This window comes from Erpetoichthys calabaricus, chromosome 8, assembly GCF_900747795.2.
Source record: "Erpetoichthys calabaricus chromosome 8, fErpCal1.3, whole genome shotgun sequence".
NCBI classification, from domain to species: Eukaryota; Metazoa; Chordata; class Cladistia; order Polypteriformes; family Polypteridae; genus Erpetoichthys; species Erpetoichthys calabaricus.
The window spans coordinates 175,568,013-175,590,858 of NC_041401.2; positions in this window are offsets into that span (position 1 = coordinate 175,568,013).

A 22,846-nucleotide genomic window follows, 5' to 3' on the forward strand; every position below is an offset into this window, starting at 1 on the left:
GCTTGTGTGCATGGAATTGCCTTTTAGGCACATCTGTCATAAGTGGTCCGTGGTGCTGTGCTGATTTTAAATAAATAATTATGCCCTGCAAGAGTGCAGGCTCTAATCGGGCACAAGTGCACTTCACTCAGAAGACAGCTGGGGGTGCCTGCTTGATCGTGAAGACACGTGCGCGTGAGCATGTCAAGCAGGTACCTCATTAATTCCTCAGTAAGTGCGGCGCATTTGCACTTTTGTCCTGTGAGGAGTATTAGTGTAAAAGGAGCCTGCACAGGACAGAAGGATACAAGAACAGGTAGAATAGAAGTAGAGACGTGAGAACAGCATTTGGGTGGAGTGACAGGAGAAGCCAGCCAGCTAGGGGGAAAGGCAGCACAGTCATTGGCCTAGAAAAGGAGCAAAGGATTGGTGCTCCAATGGCAGATCATCCTAAAGAAGTAGTTGTAGTGGAGTGGGTGTGATTGAATTGCGGTCCTCTCTTAGGGATCTGAGGTATGCCAGAGTGAGTGAGAAGGAAGATAAACGTACTATTGATCCTGAGTGGTCTGGCCAGCTCCGCTCGTGGTAGCCAAGACAGGGGTTGGGTTGGGGAGGACTGGAGGTGCTGATGTGTCCACCAGCTGAGTGAGTAAAGGGTGAGCTGGGGAGATGAAAAGGGAGTTGTGTTGGGCTTGTCTATGAGGGAAAGAAACATTAATCCGATAACTGTTGTTTTGTTTTATCATTTTAATTCTTGCTTTCATACTCACAGGTTTTTAACAGTTTTATTGGATTATTTATTTAGTGACTGATGAAGATCTGCACTGCACTTTGGACACTATTTGATTTTGATTGTTTTAATGAAAGCACCAAGGCACTATTGCACCTACCCCTTGCTATGTGTGTTTTGTCCTCATCTGCTGGCTCATCAATCGGATACATTATGGGCAGTGGTGGGTTCAAGAGGATCCTGGGATGCAACCAGTAGCATGGAGCTGACTCACACCATTACAACATCCTTGTTGCTGTTCTTAAACATTTCATTATTTCTTCAATTTTTGTAAATAAACTCTCCAGTTAAAAAGATTACAGTTTGGGATTGTCTTTACAAGCCAGAGTTTTCAGTTTCCTCTCCCTTACAATGGATGTTTGTATATTTTGGACTCTTAAAATCTTTGAACTTTTAAGTCAGGAATGAGCTGGATTGGGCTACTTCTGGGCAGGATGGTAAAGGTCCTTGCCTGCCTTTTGTAGAGCATTTTCAACGCCTGACCCTCTTTTTGGCACGTCTGGGACTCCCAATCACATCAGTTTCCTTTCTCTTGAGGGATATTTTTGAATGTTTTGGGACATTTAAAAAATTTTAAACTTCAAAAACGGTTCCCATCTTTTGAGCCTGTGCATGCCAGAGCCAGCCTGTGGAGTTTGGGGTCATCCTGCCTGGGGTGAGGCCTATCTCTAGGCATGCCTGTGTGTTATGCTAGCATAAACTAGGAAGGAAATTTGAAATGGACTGGGAGATAAGATGTAGTTAAAAAGCAGAAAAAAGATCAAAACGGGGTGATCAAGAATCAAATGCCAAAACCCATGGAAGAGTCAAAAAATTTAAGTCAAAAGATTCAAAGCAAGGGGTCAATACCTAAAAATTTTTAAAGAGAAAATGCTACGGAACTAAATGCAATCAAAAAAAAAGTTTTGTATCTACAAACTTGGATGAGGAAGTGCTCTGAAAAGTGACCTTTAAACCTGCCACGTCATTACTTGATGGTCACATTGTTCGAGGACACACCCCTAGCAACACGAGTCACTGTCCTAACAACAACAGATACAAAACAGTGGTGGCAAAATAATATATAAAAGCAAAAAGTAAACTTTAATTCAAGAAGCTGACACTAAAAACAGATTCCTTCACTTGGAAAAAGAGTGCAAAAATACTCTATGGATATGGAAACGCCTGAGAAAAACAGATTCATTTATCCAAAGTGAAGATTCTGACCATGTTTGTGGGTCTTTTTGGAGGCCATCGTGTTTTTCACTATTTTGTGCTGCACTATATTCACAACAGACTCAAGGTCAAACCAGAAACAGGGTGACAGGACCTGGAACAAAGTAAATTTCACAAACTGCAAAAAGAAGAATTTTTCAAATTAAGAAAGTACGCCGAGCATATCAAGCAAAACTGGAAAAATGTGATTATGACGACAGCCCAGCCGCCAGAAAATCTTGGGCCCCTGACAGTTATGGCTGAGTCCCTGGGCCCCCCGGCTCCATACTATGATAATTTTGCCTCCCCAAGCTGATCGAGTGACGTGCTTATGCTACACTCAAGCTTAACGCCAATCACATTGACATTTCGTGAAGCCATAATTAACTTTATATAATATCGTATCGCATGATGTGTCTCATGATGCGTGGATGGTCTGGAAGCTTTGAATTAAAATTACTTACAGAGTCAATGTATCTTTTTGCAACGTTTTTATTTCTGCATGTGTATCTCAAGACAGTGCCCACCTTCGGACCTTAACATTTGTGTCATACACATTCTTGATGTGAATCACCTCATCTTTCAAATGATGTGACAGATGCTTTGAATATTTTGCATCTAAATTTGCACAAGAGGCTGAGATCTTATCGGTGCTCATGCTCCTAATGTTCAAAATTGGACAAAAAAGGAGACATATGTTGTTTAGGCTTTCAAAACACCTAGACAATTCTGAAATTAAGGAATCCATTGTAACATAAAACGTGTCTCTTCTGAATTTTACTTCTGGATCTTGGGATTCCTGATCATCTGCTTCTGTGTCACATCCGTTGGACTCAATAAGACGTCTTGGTCTTTTACGACGCTGACCTGATTTGAACACTGCAGGGATTTCCATTTCAAACACCGCAGCTTTAGCCTCACGCAAGAAAGCCTGTCACTGCTTGGGGTCCCTAACAGGTGTCATGGTTGCCTCCCCCTGGCAGCGGCTCTGATGATGACTAGGTTGAGTTTATGATATTGACAAAACGTTAAACTACCAAGGTGAGTTTACTACTTTTAATCACTTGAAAACCTCTGTGATTACAGAAATCACTGATACTGAAGTATTGATCTCATGGAAAAAATGGGATTAGGTTCTGGCATGACACCGACTCAGACATGGGTGGGGGTTACCGATGATGGGAGAGGGGGCTGGGCAGACATTCCAGCCCTCCCTCTCAACCCTCAAAGATCAGTAATAACCCTTATGCAGGTTCCCCTATGAAAACCTTGTTATGACTTCTTTTATTGTTCGGTCATCTTCTAGATGCTCCACCAGAGACCATGAGCAGGGCCGATCCAAAGACCCCACTACACTATCCAATCAGCAGTAGTGACAACTGATGTATGGAAAGGGCAGGGACTTAATCAGTGCAAACGTTTGATACGCATGTACTGCAAATTCCTCGTTTGTGGGGAACAATTGCAAACCCTTGTCCCCACCATGAATGGCTTACCTACACCACTCACATTGACACCTTCAGTCTAACACAAATGGACCTGTTTTTGATAATGTTTCAGCCAGGGTATCTCCCCTGGTTCATATATAAATTTCTTTGTTATGTCCTTTTCTCCATTTTTTTATAATGCTACTTATGTTATTTATTTGCAATATGTAGTGTTTTCTGTCTGTTTTGTGTACACTGTTATTTCTGTGTTTGGTTCCCTGAGAGGCAGGGCCACCTGTCCATCTCCATCAAAAGATTGCCCTGAACCCTGTATGGAATGTGCTAGTCTTGTTGGTGGGCTTCTCTTCTGATTATTGCTGTGCATTTTAGAATTAGTGGAATTTTTGACCTTAATGCTCTGTTTTTGGCTTTGCTTTCTGGATTTGTGTTTTTGGGACTCATTTGCTTTCTTCCATGTGTGAGGGACAGCCAGCAGCTCAACCTGGCCGGGATGCTCAAAGGATGGAAGGTTTAAAGGTTTAAGGTTTCTTTATTTAGTTATGCTTACACAAGAAAACATGAAATTTGCCTTCTCAGTAATAACAGACAGAATGAAATAAAGCAGACAAATAGAAACAAGAAAGGTTAAGGTAAGGCAGTTAGATAATACATATTTATACCAAAAAAAAAGGTTACAGTATATTATATCAAAACCTTAATCATTATCTCCGATATTTCTTATTGAAAAGTCATATGGCACTAGGAAGAAAGGAGTTTCTGGAACAATTTGTCTGGGTTTTCAAAGCTACTATCCTTCCTGATTTACTGAACTTTAGTTCTACATGCAATGGATGCCTGTCATCAGTTGAGATGATTTCCAGTTTTTTTAACATTGCCCTCTGACACACACTAGTCAAATCATCTACATGATGATTCCCGCAGGGCATCCTTGGACTTGGAGTTCAGCTTCACAGCCCTGTTGGGTACCGTGGGTGCCGCCAGGTGGAGCTGTGAAAGGACTGGAGGAGTCATGCCTCATCCATAGCCCGGAAGTACTTACAAGTCACAAGGAAGGAAGCTCCGAAGTACTTCTGGGCTGAAGAAAAAAACAGTTCTCCATCTGACGCGGAGTGCTAGCAAGTCACGTGGGCGGAAGGACAGAAGCACTTCCAGGTCGAGGACTATTTAAAGGACTGATGGGAACCCAGCAAGCGAGCTGGAGTTGGGAGGTGGAAGACATAGCTTGCTGGGAGGTGTGGAGGAGAGTATTGTGGTGGCTGTGGTACTTGAAAGGCACTATTTAAAGAAGAAAACTATTAAAAGTCTTCTGGGTGCTTTTACTTAGTGTCCTGAGCATCTGTCTGTTGGGGTTAAAGGGGCAACAGCGACCCCAAGTGTTCACACGTGTGTGATATGCTCCTTCAAGCTTTTTGTTAAGAAGAGCATTTTTAAGTAATAAATATTTTACTTACAAAGATTCTGAGTGGTACAGTGGCAGTGTGGTAATGCTGCTGCCTTGCTGTAAGGAGACGGAGATTCACATCCCTGTATGGAGTTTGTATTTTCTCCCTGTATCTCCGTGGGTTTCCTCCTAAACTCTAAAGACATGCAGTTAAGGTGAATTGGTGACACTAAATTGGCCCCAGTGTGTGTTCACCACGTGATGGACTGTCATACTCCACTCCAGGGTTTTTTCCTGCCTTCTGCCTTATGCATGTTGGGATAGACTCCAATAACACAACCCTGGTCTGGATTAAGTGGGTTAGAAAATGACATTTGTCAAGACTGATGGATCCTTTCAATCATGGGGCTTTTTGCTACAGTCTCTGGGACTTTTATGTTTAGAAACTCCTACTTCATGGCAGTTTATTGATCAATTGCATGTTTCGTTGCTAAGTGATGGGCCTCTCAGCATTGTTTTTCTGCTGTGACTAGCTGTGAATAGGCCCGAGTAAACCGTAGGTGTTGCGAAATGGGTTACACTTTTATAATAGCAGGAACTGAATCTGCAGAGAGTGAGAATTTACTGTAATTAGTTTTAGAACAAGAGCACCACCTGCTGGGGGATTGAGGGCAGTGTTTCACCTGCTCTTAATGCAGAGACACCAACGATTGATCCAGATCTAACTTTAATCACCATGCCCAAATTGTGCTTGTTGCGTACAAGTACCATCTGATCTCTCACATACAGTGGTGTGAAAAACTATTTGCCCCCTTCCTGATTTCTTATTCTTTTGCATGTTTGTCACACAAAATGTTTCTGATCATCAAACACATTTAACCATTAGTCAAATATAACACAAGTAAACACAAAATGCAGTTTTTAAATGATGGATTTTATTATTTAGGGAGAAAAAAAAATCCAAACCTACATGGCCCTGTGTGAAAAAGTAATTGCCCCCTGAACCTAATAACTGCTTGGGCCAACCTTAGCAGCAATAACTGCAATCAAGCGTTTGCGATAACTTGCAATGAGTCTTTTACAGCGCTCTGGAGGAATTTTGGCCCACTCATCTTTGCAAAATTGTTGTAATTCAGCTTTATTTGAGGGTTTTCTAGCATGAACCGCCTTTTTAAGGTCATGCCATAGCATCTCAATTGGATTCAGGTCAGGACTTTGACTAGGCCACTCCAAAGTCTTCATTTTGTTTTTCTTCAGCCATTCAGAGGTGGATTTGCTGGTGTGTTTTGGGTCATTGTCCTGTTGCAGCACCCAAGATCGCTTCAGCTTGAGTTGACGAACAGATGGCCGGACATTCTCCTTCAGGATTTTTTGGTAGACAGTAGAATTCATGGTTCCATCTATCACAGCAAGCCTTCCAGGTCCTGAAGCAGCAAAACAACCCCAGACCATCACACTACCACCACCATATTTTACTGTTGGTATGATGTTCTTTTTCTGAAATGCTGTGTTCCTTTTACGCCAGATGTAACGGGACATTTGCCTTCCAAAAAGTTCAACTTTTGACTCATCAGTCCACAAGGTACTTTCCCAAAAGTCTTGGCAATCATTGAGATGTTTCTTAGCAAAATTGAGACGAGCCCTAATGTTCTTTTTGCTTAACAGTGGTTTGCGTCTTGGAAATCTGCCATGCAGGCCCGTTTTTGCCCAGTCTCTTTCTTATGGTGGAGTCGTGAACACTGACCTTAATTAAGGCAAGTGAGGCCTGCAGTTCTTTAGACATTGTCCTGGGGTCTTTTGTGACCTCTCGGATGAGTCGTCTCTGCGCTCTTCGGGTAATTTTGGTCGGCCGGCCACTCCTGGGAAGGTTCACCACTGTTCCATGTTTTTGCCATTTGTGGATAATGGCTCTCACTGTGGTTCGCTGGAGTCCCAAAGCTTTAGAAATGGCTTTATAACCTTTACCAGACTGATAGATCTCAATTACTTCTGTTCTCATTTGTTCCTGAATTTCTTTGGATCTTGGCATGATGTCTAGCTTTTGAGGTGCTTTTGGTCTACTTCTCTGTGTCAGGCAGCTCCTATTTAAGTGATTTCTTGATTGAAACAGGTGTGGCAGTAATCAGGCCTGGGGGTGGCTACGGAAATTGAACTCAGGTGTGATACACCACAGTTAGGTTATTTTTTAACAAGGGGGCAATTACTTTTTCACACAGGGCCATGTAGGTTTGGATTTTTTTTCTCCCTAAATAATAAAAACCATCATTTAAAAACTGCATTTTGTGTTTACTTGTGTTATATTTGACTAATGGTTAAATGTGTTTGATGATCAGAAACATTTTGTGTGACAAACATGCAAAAGAATAAGAAATCAGGAAGGGGGCAAATAGTTTTTCACACCACTGTATCTTAAAAGTCCTCACCCCACCTCACGTCTCATTTGAATTCCACAGTTACAGTAGACGTTAAATACCGGGCCCAAACTGAGCTTGTCACATTTTTCCTAGTCATGCACCATATATTTTAATGCCCACCAGAGCACCACACGGTCCACGTCCACACTTGGATCTTCTATGGCTGGACCTACTTGGCCCCTAATTCATTCCATATCTCTGTCCTCAATTCCACACTCACATCCTGCTCTCCAGGGCAGAGTTGCACTCCATATTTTACCAGTCCAGCCTCATCTGAGTTTCTCCTTAATGCCTTCATGTCAGGAGTCACCTGAGCTCCACACTTGGATCTTGCCAGGCCATGACCTGCTACACCCCTGGTGGCATCGCCTCTAATGTCTACTCAACCCTGGCCCTGCCAAAGTTAAATGAGCTTAGCTGTTAAGAAAGCTGGCTCCATTCTGATTGCCTTACTTTATTTGCTTTACAAAGCAAACAGAATTTCCAAGGTTCCCTCATTGTGCGGTGAGGCGTCGCTGCACTTTGGGACGGATGTTTGCGAATTCATAAAATGAACAGGAGAAGCAAGTCCTCATTTAACTCTGTCAAAGTGTGTTTAAATTTGCCATCACTTGTTTGAAATTCCATCTGAAATGGCTCCCTGGGGAGACCCTGGCTGCTTATCTGCGGTCTCGGTCTCGGTCTCGTGTAACCGCATAAGTTGGCTACGAGTAAACAAACGAGGCCGACAGTAAATACAAGAGAAAACGATTAAACATTTGTAGAGCTGAGCCTACAGGGAAGATTACAGCCCAGCCTGCTGAACCTTTGATAGCGAGAATGCTCTAATTAATGGCCGGGCTTGAAGAACACTTGACCCACACCTTTTCAAATTAATTTAATTGGATTGTCTCTTAGAAAAGTATTCGGGCAAACCAGTGTGATTCAGATAAATTAATTGATTTCTTAAAGTGTCTGCATGTTAGCAAGGTGGCAGTGGGCAGTGGCTTTAGCAAGGGGGGCCAAGCGCTGTTTAAGACTCTTGAGCATTGGGTCAGTGCAGAACCGCTATGGACTTGTGATTGTTGTCAGGGCTTCAACCTTAGTGCCCGGTGGCATTTCCTTCAGATGGTTACATAATCAACATTTGACCATGGCTTCAAGTCAGAACATAAGAAAAGCCTCAACAGGTTCAGAGTATTCACCCCCATCCAGTTTATCAATCATGTAATCATCAAGTTAAGATGTCAAGGGCGGCAATCCACTCTGACATGATAAATGTCGACAATGGCTCTTTGAAAGTCCATACTGTGCTCCCCCTATGAATAACTGTTGTCACACATGTGCGCATGGGGGACAGATTACAGGCTCAAATAGTGGCATCTGTCAGCCATACTGGGGTTGGCACTCTCACTTGACCCTCTCTCCTCTTAACCCTCTGCAGCCCAGCCAAGGACCCTGACTCTTAATGACATCACCATTGATCTACTCACTGTTGACATCACTTCTGGCCAACCCCAATTACATCATTTTTGCTACCCAGAATTCCCCTTCCTGCCAGATCAGTTCCTGTTCCGGCTTTCTTGACTCCACCTCTTCCTCCAACCCACCATATTTATAGAGCAGTCTCAAACGGTTAGTCAGTTCAGTTGTGAACTCCATTTTGTAAAACATATTTTCTTTGCTCTGCTATTTTTTCAGTATATGGGGTGGCCGTCCCCAAACCTTTTTTGGTCTGCTGCCTGATATTTTATCACACTGTAATATTTGTTGTAAAGGATAGAGGATGCTCTTGAGCTACCTTGATTAAATGCCAAAGAAACTAAAATTATAAAAGAAAGTGTTTTATTAACAAAGAGAAGAACACATGAAGGGAGGACCAGTGGCACAGTGGTTAGTCCTGCTGCCTCCAGGGTTTGAATTGAATTGATTGGGTGGATTGTATATGTTCTCCTCATGTCTCAGGTCACACACGTGCACTTAAGAGGCAATCAACAAGCCCAAAGGTGAGTGAAACGTCTCGAGACAAGGGTTTGATGTGTGGTACTAATGTCTCTCTCTCTCTCTCATCAGGCAAAAAGAAGAAAAATAAAACATTGCTTACTTCTGGGTTCTAAGATGGCCACCAAGACGTCACTTCCGGCTCCTCCAGGTGACAATACCCCCAGCCCTTCCTAATGACGATAATACCAACTCCATCTGATGACATCACTTCCGTCTTTACCTCACTTCCGGCCCCCCTTTGATGATGTTGTATCCGTCTCACAGTTTCGACATCATCTCCTGCCAACTCATTTCTGTTCTCCATTTTGTATTCTGTACATAAACGCCATCTTTGAATGTTAATTTGTCAATTGCTATAAATGCTTTTTTGATCATTACAAAGTCTTTGCATTTTCTTTTTATCCAACAGATATTATAGAGGGATGGTCCCCAAACCTTTTTCCTTTGTGGAAGTGTTTTATTTTTGGGAAAACTTATTACACTCCTTAGTTGTAGTCCAACTGTAGCCTGATGGCACTGTGGCATTAGGTACCATCACGAATCCCATGCTCAATCCTAATCAGTCAGGCTTCAAGAGGAACTTTTCCACCGAGACGGCTCTACTTAATGTTGTCAGCGTGTTACGACTAGCTGTTTCCTGTCCTCATCCTGCTAGATATCTCCTCTGTCTTTGATACAATCAACCAAAAGATCCTTTTTGAACCCTGTCTGACTTTGGCATCATTTGGACTATCCTGAAGTGGTTTGAGCCCTACCTCTAGAGCAGATCCTTTCAAGTGTCCTGGCAAGGAAAGATGTCAAGGCTGCACTAGGCAAGCATGGGGGTGCCCCAAGGACTGGTGCTGAGCCCTCTTCTCTCTTCTCTTCTCTTCTCTTCTCTTCTCTTCTCTTCTCTTCTCTTCTCTCTATAGTGCTCTTCACTAGGCCCTACCATTCTCCTATCAGTGCTGTGCTGATGATATTCAGCTGTATCTGTCATTCCCTCCGGAGTACCACACGCTATCAGCTAAAATCTCTGCATATCTCATTGATATTGCAATCTGAACAAAGAAACATCATCTTGAGCTCTATTCTCTATTCTATACCACATCTCTGATCAGTTCGGCCCATTATCAATAACACCCGGTAAGGCAGTGCGCAGCCTTGTGGTGAAAACTTCAGTGGCTGTGAATACTTTCATAGGCACTATATTAGGTGTGTGCGCTTGTCTGCAACTCCATAAATGGGTAATGATGTGTGCCATGGCCACCATGAGTCACCTGAGCAATTTCAGTGTGCCTTGGCTTAGACTCTGCAAGTGTCCCAAAGTCAAGTGGACAGACCTCATCCATTATAAATTTCATTATTTGGTAATTTAATGGTGGTGATGAACAAATCACTACTTAGAATCTTCCATAAAAAAACTTAAAATAGGCTGATTGTGATGTTCTTTTCATATGGCTTGATTCTTTACTGTCCTCTTCACACCATTTGTTCACCACTAGTGGCCCAGTGTCGACATTCTGTAAATATTAGGATATAACACTACCTAAAACCTACTATTTCTAAAACATATTGAAAAATGAAGATGGTTTCTAAATATGGAGGCTAATGAGAAATTAAAATTTACATTTATTTCTAGTAGACCTGAAAACTGGAAACGGGTTCGACTTACTGCCGGCAATGCGGACCAGGCTCTGGCAACGATCGTACAGGGACCGAACAGCCCTTATCAGGGGGTCCGGTACCCCATACTCCCGGAGTACCCCCCACAGGATTCCCCGAGGGACACGGTCGAACGCCTTTTCCAAGTCCACAAAACACATGTAGACTGGTTGGGCAAACTCCCATGCACCCTCCAGGACCCTGCTAAGGGTATAGAGCTGGTCCACTGTTCCGCGACCAGGACGAAAACCACACTGTTCCTCCTGAATCCGAGGCTCGACTATCCGACAGACCCTCCTCTCCAGGACCCCTGAATAGACTTTTCCAGGGAGGCTGAGGAGTGTGATCCCTCTGTAGTTGGAACACACCCTCCGATCCCCCTTCTTAAAGAGGGGGACCACCACCCTGGTCTGCCAATCCAGAGGCACTGTCCCTGATGTCCATGCGATGTTGCAGACGTGTGTCAACCAAGACATTCCTACAACATCCAGAGCCTTGAGGAACTCCGGGCGTATCTCATCCACCCCCGGGGCCCTGCCACCAAGGAGTTTTTTGACCACCTCGGTGACCTCAGTCCCAGAGATGGGGGAGCCCACCTCTGAGTCCCCAGGCTCTGCTTCCTCATTGGAAGGCATGTTAATGGGATTGAGTAGGTCTTCGAAGTACTCCCCCCACCGACCCACAACGTCCCAAGTCGAGGTCAGCAGCGCACCATCCCCACCATATACAGTGTTGACACTGCACTGCTTCCCCTTCCTGAGACGCTGGATGGTGGACCAGAATCTCCTCGAAGCCGTCCGAAAGTCATTCTCCATGGCCTCCCCAAACTCCTCCCACGCCCGAGTTTTTGCCTCAGCAACCAACAAAGCCGCATTCCGCTTGACCTGCCGGTACCTATCAGCTGCCTCCAGGGTCCCACAGGACAAAAGGGACCGGTAGGACTCCTTCTTCAGCTTGACGGCATCCTTCACCGCCGGTGTCCACCAACGGGTTCGGGGATTGCCGCCACGACAGGCACCGACCACCTTACGGCCACAGCTCCGGTCAGCTGCCTCAACAATAGAGGCACGGAACATGGCCCATTCGGACTCAATGTTCCCCACCTCCCTCGGGATGTGGTTGAAGTTCTGCCGGAGGTGGGAGTTGAAGCTACTTCTGACAGGGGGCTCTGCCAGACGTTCCCAGCAGACCCTCACAACACGTTTGGGCCTACCACGCCTGACCGGCATCCTCCCTCACCATCGAAGCCAACTCACCACCAGGTGGTGATCAGTTGACAGCTCCGCCCCTCTCTTCACCCGAGTGTCCAAGACATGTGGCCGCAAGTCCGACGACACAACCACAAAGTCGATCATTGAACTGAGGCCTAGGGTGTCCTGGTGCCAAGTGCACATATGAACACCCCTATGCTTGAACATGGTGTTCGTTATGGACAATCCGTGACGAGCACAGAAGTCCAATAACAAAACACCGCTCGGGTTCAGATCGGGGAGGCCATTCCTCCCAATCACGCCCTTCCAGGTCTCACTGTCATTGCCCACGTGAGCATTGAAGTCTCCCAGCAGAACGAGGGAGTCCCCAGAAGGTATGCCCTCTAGCACCCCCTCCAGGGACTCCAAAAAGGGTGGGTACTTCGAACTGCTGTTCGGTGCATACACACAAACAACAGTTAGGACCCGTCACCCCACCCAAAGATGACGGGAGGCTACCCTCTCGTCCACCGGGGTAAACCCCAATGTACAGGCTCCAAGTCGGGGGGCAATAAGTATACCCACACCCGCTCGGCACCTCTCACCGGGGGCAACTCCAGAGTGGTACAGATTCCAGCCCCTCTCAAGGAGATTGGTTCCAGAGTCCAAGCTGTGCGTCGAGGTGAGTCCGACTATATCTAGCTGGAACCTCTCAACTTCGCGCACTAGCTCAGGCTCCTTCCCCTTCAGAGAGGTGACAGTCCACGTCTCAAGAGCCAGCTTCTGTAGCCGAGGATCGGACCGCCAAGTTCCCCGCCTTCAGCCACTACCCAACTCACACTGCACCCGACCTCCTTGGCCCCTCCCATAGGTGGTGAGCCCATGGGAAGGGGGACCCACGTTGCCACTTCGGGATGTGCAGGGCCAAGCCCCACGGGTGCAGGCCCGGCCACCAGGCTCTCGCCATCGAGCCCCACCTCCAGGCCTGGCTCCAGAGTGGGGCCCCGGTGACCCGCGTCCGGGCAAGGGAAAACGCCTTCCAAAATTGTTTTCCATCATAGGAGGTTTGTTTAACCGCTCTTTGTCTCATCCCTCACCTAGGACCAGTTTGCCTTGGGTGGCCCTACCAGGGGCATAAAGCCCCGGACAACAGAGCACCTAGGATCATTGGGACACGCAAACCCCTCCACCACGATAAGGTGGCGGTTAAAGGAGGGGATAGTCGGATAGTCGAGCCTCGGATTCAGGAGGAACAGTGTGGTTTTCGTCCTGGTCGCGGAACAGTGGACCAGCTCTATACCCTTAGCAGGGTCCTGGAGGGTGCATGGGAGTTTGCCCAACCAGTCTACATGTGTTTTGTGAACTTGGAAAAGGCATTTGACCGTGTCCCTCGGGGAATCCTGTGGGAGGTACTCCGGGAGTATGGGGTACCGGACCCCCTGATAAGGGCTGTTCGGTCCCTGTACGATCGTTGCCAGAGCCTGGTCCGCATTGCCGGCAGTAAGTCGAACCCTTTTATGGACAGAATTTCTAGGCACAGCCAGGGCATTGAGGGGGTCCAGTTTGGTGGACTCAGGATTGGGTCACTGCTTTTTGCAGATGATGTTGTCCTGTTTGCTTCATCAGGCCGTGATCTTCAGCTCTCTCTGGATCGGTTCGCAGCCGAATGTGAAGCAGCTGGGATGAGAATCAGCACCTCCAAATCCGAGACCATGGTCCTCAGCCGGAAAAGGGTGGAGTGCCCTCTCAGGGTTGGTAGCGAGATCCTGCCCCAACTGGAGGAGTTCAAGTATCTCGGGGTCTTGTTCACGAGTGAGGGAAGAATGGAGCGTGAGATTGACAGGCGGATCGGTGCGGCATCCGCAGTAATGCGGGCGTTGCATTGGTCTGTCGTGGTGAAAAAGGAGCTGAGCCGCAAGGCGAAGCTATCAATTTACCAGTCGATCTATGTTCCTACCCTCACCTATGGTCATGAGCTATGGGTAGTGACCGAAAGAACAAGATCGTGATACAAGCGGCTGAAATGAGTTTCCTCCGCAGGGTGTCTGGGCTTTCCCTTAAAGATAAGGTGAGAAGCTCAGTCATCCGGGAGGGGCTCAGAGTAGAGCCGCTGCTCCTCCGCATCGAGAGGAGTCAGATGAGGTGGCTCGGGCATCTGATCAGGATGCCTCCTGGACGCCTCCCTGGTGAGGTGTTCCGGGCACGTCTAACCGGGAGGAGGCCCCGGGGAAGACCCAGGACATGTTGGAGGGACTATGTCTCTCGACTGGCCTGGGAACGCCTTGGAATTCTCCCGGAAGAGCTAGAAGAAGTGGCCGGGGAGAGGGAAGTCTGGGCATCTCTGCTCAAGCTGCTACCCCCACGACCCGACCTCGGATAAGCGGGAGACAATGGATGGATGGATGGATGGACCTGAAAACTGTAATGTGTTGGCTGTGTAAATCGTTCCTTATGCAGCCATCAGTTATTTCAGAATCATTAGGAGAACTACAATGTACAAACACGTACCCTCTGGTCCTAAGTCTTTACACTGGCTTCCAGTTAATCTTAGAACTGATTTAGAAATCCTCCTTCTTTTTTAAATGTCTGAAGCCCTTACCCATTTATGGAGTTACAGTCAAACACACACACCCTAATACAGTGCGTTTGAAAAATATTCAGTCCCACTGAAGTTTTCACCACCTCAAACTTCACCACTGTACTTAAGATTACCTATAAGCAAGAGCGTGCACTAGGACCTCAAGATTTTGGCCTACTGGAAACTCCAAGGATCAACAAAATAACAATGGGAGATTGAGCTTTCATTTGGAGGACCCCAAAGCTGCAGAATAATCTGCCTGCTTATATAAGAGATGTCCCTTTGGCCTCATTCTGAAGACTCACTATTGTAGTCTGATCAGAGACATTGATTAGCTGTGCCTCTCTTTTTGTTAGTCATATGCACAAAAACAAACAAATATTATAATAATTATGGACTCTTACTGACTCTCCTCTATTTCGTTTCTCTTCTCGTTGTCCTACCTTGGCACTTGGTGCCTCTTCTCTACTTTGAAGCTGATGCCATGTCAATGGGAAAGACACCTGAGATACTGAGAGCCTTAGAATCAAAGCATGGAAAGATTCTGTCTTCAAATTAGATGGCCCAGGAGGTGGGTGGGTGGCCAGCTGGCTCAGCTCTCCAGGACTGTGACTGTCACTGGCTTTGTCTGTTTTAATTGACTGTGGACCTCCCTGTTGTTTATTTTGTGCTGCTGTCTTCCTCTGCTGTCAATTGACCATCACAGCTAGGTTTCAATGTTAATTAATAGAATTTGCTTTATTATAATGCGTATTTTGTGCCATTTGTGCATTCATATATCATTATATGTAAATGTTGGGCGGTGTCTCAATTTGCCATTAATGCATTGTAAATATACTTGTGTGGATGCACCCTGAGCCTGTATACTCAGTGAAGAGCACTACGCTAAAATGACTTGAATTGGACTGAAGAAAGATGGCAATCTTTTAATTACAATAGTGTGATTTACAGCTATTGTAATGCATTCGTTTATTTTCATCAACACAAATTAAAATCTAAGAAGCAGAATCAAATCAATTCTACAATACGCATTGTCCTGTACTGAGGCTTCAGCTCATCATTTTGTTCCCCGACCCCTGGACAAGGTGACCTGTGCTGATGGATTAATCAGACTGCTTCAGCGACAGCAGAGACCGCTGTAAAGATGGAGCCTGCTGAGCTAAGCAGACTCAGTGCTTGGCCACTCAGGGAGACCGTCAATGAACTAGAAGCCCACTGCTTTAAACTAACCCACTTAAACATCTCAGAAGGACATGTGAAGGTGAGGAGATTTGGCGTATGGCTGAGTTTTGAAATATGAACTGTGAGAATCTCAGCTCCGAAAGTGGTAGGCAAAGCCCCTTGTGAAGGGCACACAGAAGTGAGGAGATGTGGTGGATCACCACCCTGCAGGTATAGTGGCACAGTTGACACCACAATGAGGATACCAGTCCATATTAAAGTCACACATTAGTGAGAAGGCTTTGAATAGGGGTCATTATCTCTGCAGCCTTCCATGAAGGGCACACACTGGTAAGGTCACTAGGCTAACATTTCACACTAGAAGACAATGACAGAGTTTCCGTTTGAATGGGAATGTCTTGTTTTAAGGCTTCAATGAAGGAAATGTATGCTTGAGGAGACTTGGTTGATGATCCCATTGTGGAAAGAAATCGCCTCTTAAAGATGTCATGTTCTTAATATAGGACACCAGTGGAAATTGAGGGGATGTGCATTAATGGTGGAAACCAGGAAGCCCTTCTTTACTCAAAGAGTTGTGGGAGTCTGGAACAAACTACTGAGACATTAAGTTGAAGCAGAAGACGCTGACAGCCTCTAAGAAGTCTCAGCATTAGATTTAGGGACAGCTTAGCTATTAGCTAAACAAGTGATCTTCATTGACTCAATGCTCTCCTCTCATTTGTCATATTTCTTATATTCTTATATGTTCACTAGGTGAGTTACCCTTCTAAGATGGATTGAAATCTAAGTAATCAAGGTCTCAGTGTTAACATCTGCAGCACACTATGCAACGCAAGTGTCTCTGTTATATGCCATTTGGTATGGGATTTGTAAGAGCAGTGTTAATGTTTGTGATGCACCACCTGTTGGAATGACAAATCCAATGCATGTTATTACTAAACATGTTTGTGATGCACCATCTTTTGGAATGACAGAGATATAGCAACTGGAAGAACACTTATTCTTTTATTAAGATTGATATGATCAGACAGGAGTGCCATAATCATAATTAGGTTCAAAAATCTATTTGAATGAAACTTGCCACCAAGTTGTTAAATTTTGAGCAGTGATAGGCCAGCACAGCACAAAAAGACAGTAGCCTGAAAATGAAAGCTAAATGTCAGTAAGGTGTAGAGCTGGCAAGAGTTTGTGTCACCCAGTGACTCTGCACATTGTGGGCACCTGCCTTTGTTTTGACCCACATCTGACCTCTGTGTCCAGACGTGTGAGGTGTGCACTGGAGCAACCTCAAGTCCAGATCTGGGAGGACAGACGGAGTGAAGGCTTAGTGGGCAGACAAGCAGGTGAGCTGGCCCCCTGACAGGCTGAGACTGGTGACATGGCATGGTAGTATACTAAATAAAAGCCAGCATGGATTTATGGGAGGATGATCCTGCCAAACCAATCTGTTAGACTTATTTGATTAGGCTTCTGCATAGATACTCAGACTACAACATTTATTTAGAGTTTTGACGCAGTCCCACACTGAAAATGAATTCTAAGACTGGAAGCTGCAACCATCAGAGGCAGCCTACACAACTGGATCTCAAAAGAGAGAGTGGACAGGCAAGAGGAGAATGGGGTCATCAGTGGAGTACCTCAGGGGTCTATCCTGGGACCCTTTTTAGATCTACATTTATTAATGTTATTGATTCTGGTGTAGTAAGTAAACTTGTGAAATCTTTAAAATGTGTGAGATAGCAGATAGTGAGGAGGCAGCAAAAATAATTAAAAGAGACTTGGACAATCTTCATAACTGGGGAAACAGTTGGAAAATGCAGGTTAATAGAGAAAAGTGCAAAGTGCTACACATGGACAAAAGGAACATCAATTATAAATAAAAGATGGAAGACAGTGAGCTACAGCTAGCAACCTCTGAAAATAATTTAGGGGTTCGTGTTGACACTGCGTTGTCATCATCTGAGCAATATGCAGAAGTGATTAAAAAGGCAAATAAAAAATTAGGTTATGTCATAAAAACGGTTCAATATAAGTCAAGGAACGTTATGCTCAAACTATTTAATGCACTAGTGAGACCACATCTGGAGTATTGTGTGCAGTTCTGGTCTCCACGCTACAAGAAAGACATGACAGCACTTGAAACTGTGCAGAGGAGAGCAACCAAGTGCATTCTGGGACTTAAGGACATACCATACTCTGATAGACTCCGAGAATTAAATCTGTTTAGTCTCGAGCAGAGGAGACTGCGTGGGCACCTAATCCAGGTCATCAAAATTCTCAAAGGCATTGATAAGTAGATCCAGCCATATTCTCATTCCACTTAATGATGGATCACATACTTAAGGGTTCCAATGAAAATTAAGGAGAAGTGCATTCAAGACTGAAGCCAGGAAGAACGTTTTTATGTAAAGAATTGTGGAAATCTGGAACAAACTGCCAAGTCATGTCATCGAAGTAGAAAACTAGACATCTTTAAAGAAGTATTGGGATGAGATACTGAGACAGCTTAGCAATTAGCTAAAAAAGTGAGCCTGATGGGCTAAGTGGTCTCCTCTCGTTTGTCAAATGTCTTATGTGCCCTTTTAGGGGATTCAGAGAGGTTACCGGGTTTGGTTTTCTGCTTGTTTATTGATATGATGTGTTCACATCTTTCCTTTTGTATCAAATAAATTTTGATTCATTAGGTGCCCATGGGCGGCACGGTGGCGCAGTGGGTAGCGCTGCTGCCTCGCAGTTGGGAGATCTGGGGACCTGGGTTCGATTCCCGGGTCCTCCCTGCGTGGAGTTTGCATGTTCTCCCCGTGTCTGCGTGGGTTTCCTCCGGGCGCTCCGGTTTCCTCCCACATTCCAAAGACATGCAGGTTAGGTGGATTGGCGATTCTAAATTGGCCCTAGTGTGTGCTTGGTGTGTGGGTGTGTTTGTGTGTGTCCTGCGGTGGGTTGGCACCCTGCCCAGGATTGTTTCCTGCCTTGTGCCCTGTGTTGGCTGGGATTGGCTCCAGCAGACCCCCGTGACCCTGTGTTCGGATTCAGCGGGTTGGAAAATGGATGGATGGATGGATAGGTGCCCATTATGGTGGGTGTGGAGTAATGCCGGGCAGTGCTTTTCCTATTGCTATGTATGTTTGTGTGTGGCTGCATTGTATAGCACATTGTAAATTTATATGTAAAGCATGTGTGCCGTGGATAGAGGGTGACAGACAGTATAGAAAGTTAAAATAACCAATTAAAGAAAATAAAAAGATACTACTCTACTGGTCCTAACTCTCAACTGGGACAGCTTGACCAGTCCTTCTCAGCTTGTACTCTCCTTCTTTTACTCCATTATTCTTCAAGTACAACTCAAGACACCTTCATGCTCAGAACAGAGTTAAGTTGAAGGGTAGCCATCGGGCCAATTCCTACATCTGGTGAAACTCTGAAAAGCCTAAAAACCACCTGTCTGCCGTCCCCCTCCATCCCAACCCCCCAAATGGCAGAGTTCTTTCTTAAGTTTAGAGAACCAGGCAAGATGACCACCACCATGAAGTGCCCAGTCAGTGGTATCTGTTCACTGGGACACTCTGGTACTGTTTAGTGACTTGGAGGGGGCTGGACTGTCTAGCCCACCAGCTCCCATGGCACTGCCGTCCTTCCCCCACTTTGTTGTCCCTACAGAATTCCCCTTTAAGACATCCAGAGCTCTTGAGGGCTTACTGCTCCTGGTTGATGTCTGCTTACCCATACTTCTGCCGGAAGTTCTCCAGTTATCCTTGCATGCTCTTTTCTTATATGACTCTTTGTTAGGGCCTTCCTCTGAGACTTTCCATCTGAAGTTACACTCATAAACAATGGCCAGCTAGGCAACATATCCTGAAATCTTGAAATATTGTAAGTATACAGAACATTGATTGGACTGAGGGATGCAGCCAGTGCTCTGCACTAGAACTCTAGTACTGTGCATGGTGAAGATCAGGCATAACTCATCAGCTGCATAATCCCATCTATACGGTGAAGTATGGTGGTGGCAGCATTATGTTATGGGGGTGCTTCTCACTAGCAGGAACAGGTAGACAGGTCAGAATTGAGAGATGGATGAATGCAGCCAAAAACAGAGAGGTCCTTGATGAAAACTGTGATAGGTTGCCTGGACACAGACAGACGGACACCATATTAAAGTCCACCACACGTTTATTGTGGATAATCACAGTCCAATAAAGTGCACAACCCAGTGCCTCAAGTACCAAACTCCCCCAAAGTCCAGGCCTCTCTCATTCTCTGCCTGCTCTTCAGTCGCCTCCATTCTCCTGCACACAAACCTTGTCCACTCCTCACCCGACTCCAGTCCTTCTTTACAGGGAGGCGGCCCCTTTTATAAGTCCCCGGATGGGCTTCAGGTGATCCCCGACACTCCCTAGACACTCCCCTGTGTGGCGGAAGTGCTGGCTGTATTCCTGGAAGCCCTCCGGGTGCTCCCAATCTTCTTCCCCCCAGCACTTCCTGGTGTGGCGGAAGTGTTGGGGTTCCGGGTCCTTCAGGCATAGGGGCGCCCCCTGGCGGAGGCCACGGGCCCCTACAGGGTTGGGCTTCCAAGCCCTGCACCCATGGCCCCTAAAGGAACCAGGGCGGTCGCCCTCTCATGGTCTGGAGGAGGCACGAGCCCTACTCCTGTCTTCCTGGGCGTCCCGGCTGGGTGCCAACCCCAGCCGTCTGCCACAAAACCTTCAGATAGACCTGTGGTGAGGCCTATCTCTAGACAGGCCAATGAAAGGCCTGACCTGGTTTGTGGGTCTTTAGAATGGCTTTTTACTCTTTATGCCCCTAATCACAACAAATACATGTTCATTGGTACCGTATTTCTCTTGTGTTAATAATATGTCAGCCATTGTTATTGGGGAAGGGATATGTAAAGGTTCAAATTATGAGCCTAAAAACCTTCCCAGGGAGTTGGACACCGTGTGAGTAAATGAGTACGAGTCTCCACGTCATGTGTAGCCAAGCACATTGAAAAACTGACTGGAGCTTCAAATCTGAGATTAAACCTCCTAAGAGGAGACACATTTCTTTACAGACGTACTTATGAAGTATTTCTGGATAATTTAGTGTAGCCGTTAAATGTATTAACTAATCTATATTCATCACGCTGCACTGCAGTGCCTCCTTTTTAAAAAGGCTTCCTGATTTATTAGCAGAATTACATTTCACGGGCATAATTTCAAAGTGAATGATTTATTTGGGTTTTATTTGTATTATTTATGTTTCAGTCCAGTTGATTTTGCAGCAGTACAACACAAGCCAGCCATTGATCATTTCCCCTGTTAGAGTTGAGTTTCTTTCGCTGGTACTGCAGACGTAAACGCAAAAACTTTCTGGAGTTTTTTTTTTTGTTTTTTCTGTCCACCCTGGCCATCGGACCTTACTCCTTTTCTATGTTAACTAATGTTGCCTTATTTTAATTTCTTATTTTGTCTTTTATGTTTCTTTTCGTCATTATGTAAAGCACTTTGAGCTACTTTTTGTATGAAAATGTGCTATATAAATAAATGTTGTTGTTGTTGTTGTTGGTAGATCAGGCAGAAGACATCTAAGCTGTGCTTGTTATGCCTCGTTGGCTATTTGCTTAGATGAGGACAGTGATGTCACTTACCAGATCTTTATTCAAAACTGTCAGAAATCACAAGACTATCCCCAGTTACAAAGAGTTCTGTAGATGGCTTCTCCTTTTCTTCTAGTGACTAATTGCAAAACCAAAAGAGGACTTCAGTGATTTTTTTTCTGTATTCCCATTGCCCAACTACTTATGCTGGGGCTGAAAGAAAGTGAAGTGATTAGACTTTCTTCATTCTTTCTACTCTTTTGCAGACATTTATGGCCTCATAAAAGCTTAGCCTTGCTTTGTGATACTTACAGTAGGAGTCAGAGAACAGCTTTCTGACACCCCATGATGTGTTAAAGAAGGCAAAGCTGACCTCCAAAGAGCTCGGAAAAAGAAACCACTTTAAACCTAAAATAATACCACTGGTGATCTACTCTCTCGAGATCGGGGGTCTGCTTGGGCTGACATTAGTGTCATGTTAGAGGAACCAGATTGAGATGAGGTGTGCTGTGTGTTATGGTGGGTCAGGTAAACTGCAGTTGTAAAGGGACATACATGCCAGGCAACAGCCATGGTAGGGGACATTGTGACATTCAAATGATGGTACTAAGAGGCCGAGTCAAGAATGCACTCCTCATTGGGGTTATTAATGAATTAAGGGTTATAATTAATCCACATAGCATTAATGAACTTTATCAGATCTGATCAAAGACATGCAGGTTAGGTGGATCGGTGGTCCTAAATTGGCCCTAGTATGTGGTTTGGGTTTGTGTGTGTGTTTGCCCTGTGATGGACTGGCGCCCTGTTCGTGGTTTGCTCCTGTCTTGCACCCTGCGCTAACTGGGATAGACTACAGCACCCTCCGTGACCCTGTTCAGGACTAAGCGGGTTAGAAAATGACTGACTGATCCAATAATCTAAACTAATCAGACTATCACCACCAGCTTGTAGAACACAAAGTGCTCCATAAATATAAAAAGACATGAAAACAATAACAAAAAGGTACAAAGAGTACAATCAAGATGTCTGCTGTATGTTGAACGGTTGTGTGACTCAGATCTTCCATCCATCCATTTTCCAACCCGCTGAATCCGAACACAGGGTCACGGGGGTCTGCTGGAGCCAATCCCAGCCAACACAGGGCACAAGGCAGGAACCAATCCCAGGCAGGGTGCCAACCCACCGCAGTGACTCAGATCTTTGGAGCATAAAAATAATATATATATAAAAAAATACTTTTTGAAAACCACTCTTATATTAAGTTAAAAAGTGTACTAAAAAGTAAAAAATAAGTCTCTCATACATCACTCGTATAATAAAAGGTGGGCACTTTTGCTAAGATTTTAAGAAGTATTTTTTTGAATGTTGACTGATGAAAAGTGCCCACGCTTTTATTTTATGAGTGATGTATGAGAGACTTATTTTTTACTTTTTAGTACACTTTTTAACTTAATATAAGTGTGGTTTTTAAAAAGTATTTTTTATATA